Raw genomic sequence first — 12,373 nt, forward strand, 5'->3', positions numbered from 1 at the left:
GATCCTAACCATGCAATGTTTGAGGGTTGGTCTAATGCAATAAAACTAGGTAGTAAAAGAGGTATGATCAACGTGTTACTTGCCTTGCTGATGATCCGTGAAACTTAGCGATTCGAAGTAGCAAGCGGCGCACTCCGGGTACTCTATCGCAAACAAACAAGCATACAATAAGCACTCATCAAATACACAGGTAAAACTCAAATAACGATCTAACCAGAAAGTTCAACTTAAGAACTCCGGTTTGCAAAAAGAATCAAATCAAACGAAGCAACGAAAGTGAAATGGCGAGAGAAACAAGCTTCGATTACTAATCTGGATCTAGTTCAAAATTTTACAGTAGCAAAAACTTGTTTGAGTGGGTTAAACAGAAAGAGAATTTGAGACGATACTCTAGGCGCTTGAATCGCCTGATTCCGATAAACGAGCGAAAAGATAAACGAAAACGAAAATCTGATCGGAAATCGCGATCTGGAATAATCGCGGAAAATCCGACTAAAAAGAAAACTGACGAACAGTTAAACGAACGGACGTTCGTTAACAGCGTCTAACCGATGAACACATTCGTTAAAATGAACGGGTCGGTGAACGTTCACTAATTAAATAAACCGAAAAAATAAACCGATCTATATAAAAAAACTAGGGTTTCAAAAAAATAAACCGGGGTGGTTTTAAAAAAAACGGACGGCGAACGGCGGCGACTCTGGCTAACCTCCGGCGAGGCTCGGGACGGGGGCTCCGGCGGGTCGGGCGAGGGCGGCGAGGGGCGGCGGGGCTGCGGGCCTCGAAGGGCGACGGGGCGGCGGCGTACGGCGTTGGGGCGGCGAGCTCCTCGGGCGACGGCGGCTCCTCGGGCGGCGGCGGCTTCGGATCGGGGCGGGGACGGGGTGAGGGAGAGGGGGCGGGGTCGGGGGTATAAAAGGAGGGGGTGCCGTGGAGGAGGGTGCAAGGCGGCGGGCGGCGGCGTGCTCGAGCTGGACTCGGCGGCGGCGGCGCTGCGTGCCCGAGAGGGAGACGGGGCGCGGGGCAGGCTGGGCTTCGGCCCAGTCAGCGCGCTCGGCGTTTTTTTTAAATAATTCCGCCGGATCTAAAAAAATCATAAAAAAATACAAAAATGCTAAAACAAATTTTCACCGTCTAATTAAAATAATTAGAACAAGATGAACATTTTTCTTGGCCCAAAATGCAGTTTTGAAAACGTGACATTTTTTTAACGCATTTAAAATTACAAATAAAACTCGAATAAAATCAAATATTTGATTTTAATATTTTTCCTCCAATATTTCAATTATTTTGGAGAAGTCATATTTTCTCCTCTCATTTATTTTAATATGAAATATTTTTCGGAGAGAAAAATAATTAAAACCAAAAATCCTCGTTTTATTATTTGATAAAGATCAAATATGAAAACCGGGAAAAATCCCCAACTCTCTCCGAGGGTCCTTGAGTTGCTTAGGATTTTCGAGGATTTGCCAAAATGCAATAAAATATGCTATGCAATGATGATCTAATGTATAACTTTCCAAATTGAAAATTTGGGATGTTACAAACCTACCCCCTTAAGATGAATCTCGCCCTCGAGATTCGGGTTGGCTAGAAAATAGGTGAGAGTGGTTCTTCCGTAGATCTTCCTCTCGCTCCCAGGTGGCTTCATCTTCAGTGTGGTGACTCCACTGAACTTTGCAGAATTTGATAACCTTGCTGCGGGTGACTCGGCTGGCATACTCAAGAATCTTAACTGGTTTCTCCTCATAGGTCAAATCACTTTCCAACTGAATCGCTTCCAGGGGCACTGTATCTCTCAGTGGTATCTCAGCCATCTCTGCGTGGCACTTCTTTAACTGGGAAACGTGAAATACATCATGAACTCCTGACAATCCTTCAGGCAATTCCAGCTTGTAAGCAACTTCTCCCATACGCTCCAAAACTCTGTATGGTCCGATAAAACGGGGCGCTAACTTTCCTTTAACTCCAAAGCGCTTCACTCCTCGAAGTGGTGATACTCGAAGATAAACTCTGTCTCCGACTTCGTGAACTGTCTCCTTACGTTTAGAATCCGCATAACTCTTCTGCCTGGACTGGGCTACCTTGAGCCTATCGCGAATCAACTTCACTTTCTGTTCTGATTCCTTAATCAAATCTGGTCCAAACAACTGGCGGTCTCCAACTTCGTCCCATAACAATGGTGTTCTACACCTCCTTCCGTACAAGGCTTCGAAAGGGGCCATCTTCAAACTGGTTTGATAGCTGTTGTTGTAAGAAAACTCTGCATATGGCAAATTGTCGTCCCAACTAGATCCATAATCTAGCGCACAAGCTCTCAACATGTCCTCCAAAATCTGATTGACTCTCTCGGTCTGTCCATCTGTCTGTGGGTGAAAGGCTGTACTGAATTCTAGCCTGGTTCCCAAAGTTTCATGTAACTGATTCCAAAACTTCGAGGTAAACTGGGTTCCTCTATCTGATACAATGGTCCTCGGAACTCCATGCAAACATACGATCCTGGTCATGTATATCTTTGCCAACTTAGCACTGGTGTAAGTGGTCTTCACTGGGATGAAATGAGCTACTTTCGTCAAACGATCGACTACAACCCATATTGAGTCATAGCCTGAACGAGTCCTGGGCAATCCCGTGATAAAATCCATGCCTAGTTTATCCCACTTCCATTCGGGTATCGGCAATGGCTGTAGCAATCCTGCTGGCTTCTGATGCTCTGCCTTCACTCTCTGACATACATCACAAACTGCTACATACTCCGCAATATCCTTCTTCATTCCGGTCCACCAGAAAGTATCCTTCAAATCCAAATACATCTTGGTATTTCCTGGGTGAATCGAATACGGTGAATCATGGGCCTCTTGCAAGATCAACTTCCTGATCTCCGGATCATTGGGCACATAAACGCGGTCCTCAAACCATAAGGTATCGTGCTCATCCTCACGAAATCCCTTGGCTTTACCTTTGCTCATCCTTTCCTTTATCTCGTCAATCTCCTTGTCTGTCTTCTGAGCTTCTCTGATCTTTTCCATCAAGGTAGACTGAATCTCCAACGTTGCTAAATAGCCTCTTGGAACTATCTCCAAACATAGCTCGCGAAGATCCTCGGCTAATGATTTCGGTAATTCTCCGGTCATGAGGGTGTTAACATGGCTCTTGCGGCTCAACGCATCAGCTACTACGTTAGCCTTCCCTGGGTGATAATGCAATCTCATATCATAATCCTTAATGAGCTCCAACCATCTCCTTTGCCTGAGATTTAACTCCTTCTGCGTGAAAATGTACTTCAAACTCTTGTGATCCGTGTACACCTCACAATGGTTTCCGATGAGAAAATGTCTCCATGTCTTCAACGCATGCACTACGGCTGCTAACTCCAAATCATGCGTGGCATAATTCTTCTCATGGGGTTTAAGTTGTCGTGAAGCATATGAAACAACTCTTCCCTCCTGCATTAGCACTGCTCCAAGTCCTCGACGTGAAGCGTCGCAATATACTTCGTATTCCTTGCGCTGATCTGGCAGAATCAACACTGGTGATGTAACCAAACGTTTCTTCAACTCTTGGAAACTAGCTTCACATTCCTCAGTCCAATTGAATTTGATGTCCTTCTTTAACAGCTCTGTCATGGGCTTAGCAATTCTCGAGAAATTCTCAATGAACCTCCGGTAGTATCCTGCAAGTCCAAGAAAACTCCGGATTTCTCCAACTGACGTGGGTGATTCCCAGTTTGTTACTGTGTCAACTTTGGCGGGGTCTACGGCTATTCCTTCTCCGGATATAACATGTCCGAGGAATCCAACTTCCTTCAGCCAAAACTCACATTTGCTGAACTTGGCGTATAACTGGTGTTCTCTGAGCTTCTCAAGTACCAAACGCAAATGCTCCTTATGCTCCTCTTCGTTCTTTGAGTAGACCAAAATGTCATCAATGAACACCACGACGAACTTATCCAAAAACTCCATAAACACTTTGTTCATCAGGTTCATGAAATAGGCAGGTGCGTTAGTCAGACCAAATGACATAACGGTATACTCATACAGCCCATACCTGGTGGTAAAAGCCGTCTTAGGTATATCCTGCTCTCGAATCTTCAACTGATGGTATCCTGATCGTAGATCGATCTTGGAAAATACCTTAGCTCCTTGTAATCGGTCAAACAGATCATTGATCATTGGCAGTGGGTACTTGTTCTTGATGGTCACTTCATTCAATCCACGATAATCAACGACCATCCTCAACGATCCATCTTTCTTCTCCACTAGAAGTACTGGTGATCCCCAAGGTGACGAACTTGGGCGAATATAGCCTTTATCCAGTAACTCCTTAATCTGCTTCTTAATCTCCTCCAAATCTTTTGCGGGCATCCTGTACGGTCTCTTAGATATTGGCCCTGTGCCTGGCAAAAGTTCAATCAAAAACTCAATGTCTCTATCTGGTGGCATGCCTGGCAACTCTTCTGGAAATACATCCGGGTAATCTTTCACCACTGGTACTTCCTCCTGTACAACTCCTGATAAGGAATTCACCTGAGTCCTCTTCGGCATATGCCGGGATACATACTTAATCCTTCTTCCTTCTGGGGTGGTAAGCAAAATCGTCTTACTGGCGCAATCGATGTTTCCTCCATACATCGATAGCCAATCCATTCCCAAAATCACATCCAAACCTTGCGACTCCAAAACTATTAGGTCTGAGGGGAAAACATGCCTACCTATGGCCAATGGCATCTGAAAACATCCTTGGCTTGCCATATACTCTGCTCCTGGCGAGGTTACTAACATAGGTGTTCTAAGAACTTTGGTGGGCAATTTATACTTATCCACAAATCCCCTTGATATGTATGAATGCGATGCACCAGTATCAAAAAGAACGATTGCAGTAAATGACTTAACCAAAAACTTACCTATTACTGCATCAGGCTGTGCTTCAACCTCCTCCACGTAAACGTGGTTCACTTGTCCTTTATTGAACGGGTTAGGCTTCTTCCCAGAGCTTCCATTGCCATTTCCATTCTGGGCTTCCGGGCATTCAGTTGCATAATGTCCAGTCTTCTGGCACTTGAAACAAGTAATGTGACTTAGATCCCTCTTGGCTGGGGTAGATGGGTTATTACGGTTCTGCCCGTTGCTTCCTCCATTCCCATTACCATTCTTGGGTCCATTATGGTTGTGCGAACTACCTCCTCCATGGGTATGCTGAAACTGTCCTCCCGATTTCGGGGTAAAACGTGGCTTCTGCTGAGCTCCAGAATTGTACTTCCCTTGTCCATACTTCCTCTTACGGTTTTCAATCTGCTGTTGCTTCCCTTCAATCATGAGAGCTCTATCTACCAACTCCTGGTAGTTGTTGAAGGTTGCTACCATCAACTGCATGCTCAGCTCATCATTCAGTCCTTCGAGAAACTTCTCCTGCTTGGCTGCATCTGTAGCAACGTCATCGGGAGCATAACGTGCTAACTTACTAAAGTCCTCCACATACTGGCCTACGGTGCGTCCTCCTTGGCGTAGGTTGCGAAACTCACGCTTCTTCATAGCCATAGCTCCTGCTGAAACATGGGCAGTACGGAAAGCTTGCTGAAACTGGTCCCATGTGACAGTGTCAATAGGGTGGGTGGCTGTGTAATTCTCCCACCATGATGCTGCGGGTCCATCAAGCTGATGTGCGGCAAAACGCACTTTCTCCGCATCCGTGCATCCTGCAGTGGTCAACTCCCTTCCAACTTTGCGGAGCCAATCATCTGCAACAATCGGCTCGGTGCTGCTGGAAAACACCGGCGGATTTAGCCTCAAGAAACGGGCTAAGTGATCAACAGGTGGTGGTGGTGGGTTGTTGTTGTTGTTGTTGCCTTGGTTTTGTACTAACACTTGCATCAGGGCATTCTGCTACTGAATCAACTGAGTGATCTCCGGTGGGAAAACAAATCCGGTGTCGTGTCTTGAAGGCATCTGATAGGTTTAGAATAGATGAGAATTTAGAATAGAATGAGGTCTAGAGGGAAAACACTACCCATATGCTCATGAGACAAAACACAATCAATATCACTCAATCAAATCAAACAAGGCATACAATCGATCTAACTATCGTTACAAAAAGTGCTCGGACTATACTATATACATGGGGGAATACTACTACTGATTCTGGTGGTCTACTAGAAATTTTGATCGGTCGAAGACTCCATGATATCTGCTCCAGCTTCATCAATAAAGTCATCTTCACTGGGGTCCGAGTCGGTGTCGTCGACGATGATGTAGTTATCCGGGCGAGTAGAATCGTCGTCTTGTCCTTCAGGTGATGGGTCTTCCAGAAATACTTCGATCTTCTGTATCAGTTCGCCGTTCTTCTCCAACAACGTGGCGATCTCCTCCTCATATCCATCGCGCGTAGACTTGAGTTCTTCCTCCATCTCCGTGATCTTGGTCAATGCCTTCTTCAGATATATCATGTCTGAGCACATCCGATTCTCCTGGCGACGAATGTGTTGGTTTTGCTCCTGGATGAAAGCTGCAATTGATCCATCCTTCTTGGTGCTGATCATCCCATTGTTCATCTCGGCGTCCACAGATCTGATAAATAGTATCCTTAAGTTCCCTGCGGTAGACTTCTCCAATGCGTCCCATAGAGATGTGGGTTGCCATGCTCTTCCCTAAACTCCAGGTTGGTGCATCAAAGGAAAACTCTATAGGCTCAGTGACTGGCGTAAACGTCCTTCCAGGAATTTGAACTTGAATCTTCCAGTTCTCCTCTTCTGGTAGTGTGGCGTTGTGGGTCCTGGTGAAGCTTGGTATTCCGATGTTTAGGTACTTACTGACTTCCTTCAAGTGTCGTCCAAAAGGTGTATCTTCATCCGGTTGCATGAACTTGTTCCTTGCATCCGCCATTCCTAAAAGAGTAGAAAGTGGAGAGGAGTCAGAAATGAGAAGAGAGTAGTGTTCTAGGGTTTAAGCTTAGTGGTCGTGTCCTACAGTCAGCGTGTGCTCTGATACCACCTTTGTAGCGACCAGACCTCAAACAGTCTGTGCTGCTGTGCTTCAGTGTCATCCCTGGATCAGTAATGCTGACACGCACAGTACAAATGGAGGATTTATAACAGAGTAGCAATCACACACTTATTACATCGAGTATCTCAAAAGAGAAATAAGTATGATAAATATGGCTTAAGGCCATCTAATACGATAACAGCGGAAGACTTGGAAGATAAGTGAGTCCATCAACTCCAACGGCATCACTGAGTATAAGACCACGACCTAAGGCACCTTACTCGTCGTCTGAAAAGTCTGCAACATAAAACGTTGCAGCCCGAAAACGGGTCAGCACATGGAATATGCAGGCAATGTAACACATAGAGAGTAATGAACATGATAATGCTATACTACGTGCATATGTGGCTGGTAGAAGGCTCTATGGTTACAGTTTTGCGAAAAGCCAATTTTTCCCTACTGCAATGGAATAAAAAAAATTTAACTATGATGGTGGTTGTTAAACATTGAGATGGTTGACAGCATCTCAATCCCAATTAAGTAACATCATTAACCCAACAAGATTAATTAAAGTAACATGATGTGATACACATGATAATCCAGGAAGTAGATACTCAAGATGTCCATAACCGGGGACACAGCTAATCATGATTAGTTTGTACACTCTGCAGAGGTTTGTGCACTTTTCCCCACAAGACTCGATCGCCTCCGCTTGATTCTCGCACTACATGGTGTTTGAGAAACGGATGACCGAGACACAGTCTTTCAGAAACAATAACTCTTTACTCTGGGTGGACAGTTACACCTACTTTCCCCTACATCTGCTAGCCCACCTCTTCAAGAGATCATGTAACCTACTCAACTATGCTAGAGCCCATAATAGCTTGTGGCTGCACACGGAAGTTTCTAGCATGAATAATCTTATGATCCCTTTGAGCTTGGGTGGCGGTCCTTATAAAAACAGGCAACACTGGGTTCTCCAGGTGCCTCAATCCACCCAGATGTGAGTTTTAGTTGCCATCTTAAGTAAACCATTAATTAACAATCTCACATCTGTCGTGAAAATCTCTCAAACCCAATCCATGTCTACTAGCATAGCATAGCAATATAAGCAAACGTAGAAGTAACTCCCAAGGGTTTGATAATAAACAGGGCAATAGGTACTACCTCAACTACATCCCAATACCCACAATTTAATTAGATCCTAACCATGAAATGTTTGAGGGTTGGTCTAATGCAATAAAACTGGGTAGTAAAAGAGGTATGATCAACGTGTTACTTGCCTTGCTGATGATCCGTGAAACTTAGCGATTCGAAGTAGCAAGCGGCGCACTCCGGATACTCTATCGCAAACAAACAAGCATACAATAAGCACTTATCAAATACACAGGTAAAACTCAAATAACGATCTAACCAGAAAGTTCAACTTAAGAACTCCGGTTTGCAAAAAGAATCAAATCAAACGAAGCAACGAAAGTCAAATGGCGAAAGAAACAAGCTTCGATTACTAATCTGGATCTAGGTCAAAATTTTACAGTAGAAAAAACTTGTTTGAGTGGGTTAAACGGAAAGAGAATTTCGAGACGAAACTCTAGGCGCTTGAATCGCCTGATTCCGATAAACGAGCGAAAAGATAAACGAAAACGAAAATCTGATCGGAAATCGTGATCTGGAATAATCGCGGAAAATCCGACGAAAAAGAAAACTAACGAACAGTTAAACGAATGGACGATCGTTAACAGCGTCTAACCGACGAACACGTTCATTAAAACGAACGGGTCGGTGAACTTTCACTAATTAAATAAACCGAAAAAATAAACCGATCTATATAAAAAACTAGGGTTTCAAAAAAATAAACCAGGGTGGTTTAAAAAAAGGACGGCGAACAGCGGCGGCTCCGGCTAACCTCCGACGAGGCTCGGGACGGGGCTCCGGCGGGTCGGGCGAGGGGCGGCGGGACTGCGGGCGTCGAAGGGCGACGGGACGGCGGCGGACGGCGTCGGGGCGGCGAGCTCCTCGGGCGGCGGCGGCGGGCTCCGGCGGCGGCGGCTCCTTGGGCGGCGGCGGCTTCGGATCGGGGCGGGGACGGGGTGAGGGAGAGGGGGCGGGGACGGGGTGAGGGAGAGGGGGCGGGGTCGGGGGTACAAAAGGAGGGGGGTGCCGTGGAGGAGGGGGCAAGGCGGCGGGCGGCGGCGTGCTCGAGCTGGACTCAGCGGCGGCGGCGCTGCGTGCCCGAGAGGGAGACGGGGCGCGGGGCAGGCTGGGCCATCGGCTGGGCTTCGGCCCAGTCGGCGCGCTCGGCGTTTTTTTTTTAATAATTCCGCCGGATCTAAAAAATCATAAAAAATAAATAAAAATCCAAAAATGCTAAAACAAATTTTTACCGTCTAATTAAAATAATTAGAACAAGATGAACATTTTTCTTGGCCCAAAATGCAGTTTTGAAAACGTGACATTTTTTTAACGCATTTAAAATTACAAATAAAACTCGAATAAAATCAAATATTTGATTTTAATATTTTTCCTCCAATATTTCAATTATTTTGGAGAAGTCATATTTTCTCCTCTCATTTATTTTAATATGAAATATTTTTCGGAGAGAAAAATAATTAAAACCAAAAATCCTCGTTTTATTATTTGATAAAGATCAAATATGAAAACCGGGAAAAATCCCCAACTCTCTCCGAGGGTCCTTGAGTTGCTTAGGATTTTCGAGGATTTGCCAAAATGCAATAAAATATGCTATGCAATGATGATCTAATGTATAACATTCCAAATTGAAAATTTGGGATGTTACACAATGTCGTGGATGCCTCCCTATGCTCATATAGATCAATATCCATCATGGGACAGGTATGATACAAGGGCACATTCTCCATCTTATTTTAGACCATCTCACTAATATTGTGCAGCTCCGAGAAGATCAACATTTGAATAATAACATGTTAAAGACCGTTTCAATCATAAGGAATGGGTCCAGAGCTCAAGGAAGAAGAAAGAGGTGGTCAAGCAAGTTTACTGTGTTAAAAGAGATGGTCGTAAGAGTGCAACTTCATATTTGATCTCAAATGAAAAAGAGCCAATTAAAATATTGACATTGGCTAGTAAAGGCAATGAGACAAAGCAACCAATTATTGAGAGTCAAAGTGCCAAATCTGAAGAAAAGAAGTTGAGAGTGCATAAGGCCAAAAAGGAATTGCCATTGGTCAAACCAGAATTACAGTCGAGATGCCCACTCGGCTTAACGTATTGGCAAAAGAAGGAATTACAAAATCTTAGTGCACAAGAGCTGAGACAGAAGAACATGGCATGGGTTCCCAAGAGGACCATTCATAACAAAAATGATGTGCATGCTTCTATTGCAACAAGTACAATAAAAGTGAAGAAAGATAAGAATAGAAGCAACAAACAATTAAGCCGAAGGTGTGCATCACAACATCAAAATCTTCGGTTAGCACATCATCTATTTTCTTCAACAATGACATTGATGCCTTTGCCATGGAATTCATCCACAGGTATGATCAGTTACTCTCCATGGACTTATTTTGATCCATGGATGCAACAAAATTTTCTATACCATGACAGAGTATTACCAAATCACTATACATTTGGTTACTTACATTTTTGTTGCTAATACAAAGGGGCCAAAATATCTTATTGCTATTTCATTTGTTTATTTCGGCTATACATACTTTGGTGGGTGAATACTACATGGACCTCATTGTAATGGCCGATATTTATCTATCGCCCTAAGAATATATCTAAGAATGGTCGGTGTGGTATTCTAACATCGTCCTTAGTTTGAGCAGAGATTGAGATAAGTGCTTGCAAAGGAATTTGTCAAATTGATGCCATTGAAGATATTATGCATAGACCAATTCACCAAAATTGCAAAGTGAACTTATGTTTTGATTGGGTGTGCTTTGGCTTATTAGTATTCAGAATTTATGTAAGGCCAAATCATGGTTGATTTTATTATTGAGCATCATACTGACATCAGGCATAATATCGATTTTAGCTTGATCTCTCTAGTACCATGGAGGTTATATATATTGATGGTCAAATTTGTAGCAATGGCCAAGGTGTTGGTGTTGTTTATATATCTCCTTATGGTGCTATCTTGTGAAGCCTCATGCCGCTTAAAATATTTATGCATAAATGATCAAAGCCGAATATGCATTGTTATTCGGATTGGAGCTTTTCCTTGCTATAGGTGCTATACATATTGAGGCTTTCGGTGATTCCTTATGAGTAGTACAACAATGAAAAGTTATCAATGTTTTGACGAATCACTTATAGTTTATCATGAGGTATGTCTAGATGCAAAATTTACCTTATGTTGCTTCAAAATTGTTCATATATCTAGACATGATAATTTGAAAGAGTTGGCAGAGCAAGCATCCGACTGCTATATTAATCATGGTGTACTGCATTTCTATCAATAGCCGATGCTTATTCTTGCCAACATATGTAATACCGAATTGGAGCTCACCACCTCGGCCACTAATGAAACTTTTGTGCAGACGAATTATGTATTGGAGGAAGTTCATTCTTAATTATCTGCAAAATCCTAGCGAAAGGGAGAACAATATGGTTCAGAGGATGGTTTTGATCTATGGAACCTTATCACCGGATTGTTATAGAAGCTGAGAAGTTTTCACTCAAGTTTGCATCAAGAGGTTCAAACAAGCAATGGCCGATATATACTTATCGTCCTAAGAACATGCAAAATGGCCAATGGAGTGTTGTCATCGTCCTTAAAACAAGCTATGCGCAAGTTATTTTTGGCACACAAGCTTTGCCGACAAACAGGGGGGCATGTGTTGTCACCAGATTTTGGCATAGTCAAAAGCATAATTAAGAAGACCTCAAATGAAAAAGTGCTCAATGTGAGAAAGTTCCGTATCGTCAAAAGGAGAAACTTTGATATTTGGGCCATAGCCATCCGGTCTCATCTCTAAGGCTGAAGTTATGTTCGAAGTTCTAAGATTTTGTATCCAGGACACTATTCAGCTGATTACGCCCTCAACACTGCATCGTATGGAAAAATGGTCTACACGAATTGTCTTCGTCTCGTTGAAGCGATCGATTTTGATATAAAAGTCGTTCCAATCTGAGTTAGTATGCAAAAGTTAGAGCCATCGGAATGCAGCTATGTCAGGAGGCACAAAATGGCGCGCCCCACCAGACACCCTGTCTGATGGGTAGCACGAATAATAGCCTGTTTTGCGCAAGCGATCTGACCTTCAAGATGACCCCTGATCAAAAAACGTTCAACATGAAAGTTGTTCATATTGTCGAAATAGTCAAGATTGCTTTTGGACTCGTTTCCATCCGAGGTCGTTTACCGCCACAAAAAAGACCCGCAAGGTGCAGCCAGTTTAAACCGAACAGTT

Source organism: Triticum aestivum, chromosome 6D, assembly GCF_018294505.1.
Source record: "Triticum aestivum cultivar Chinese Spring chromosome 6D, IWGSC CS RefSeq v2.1, whole genome shotgun sequence".
NCBI lineage: Eukaryota > Viridiplantae > Streptophyta > Magnoliopsida > Poales > Poaceae > Triticum > Triticum aestivum.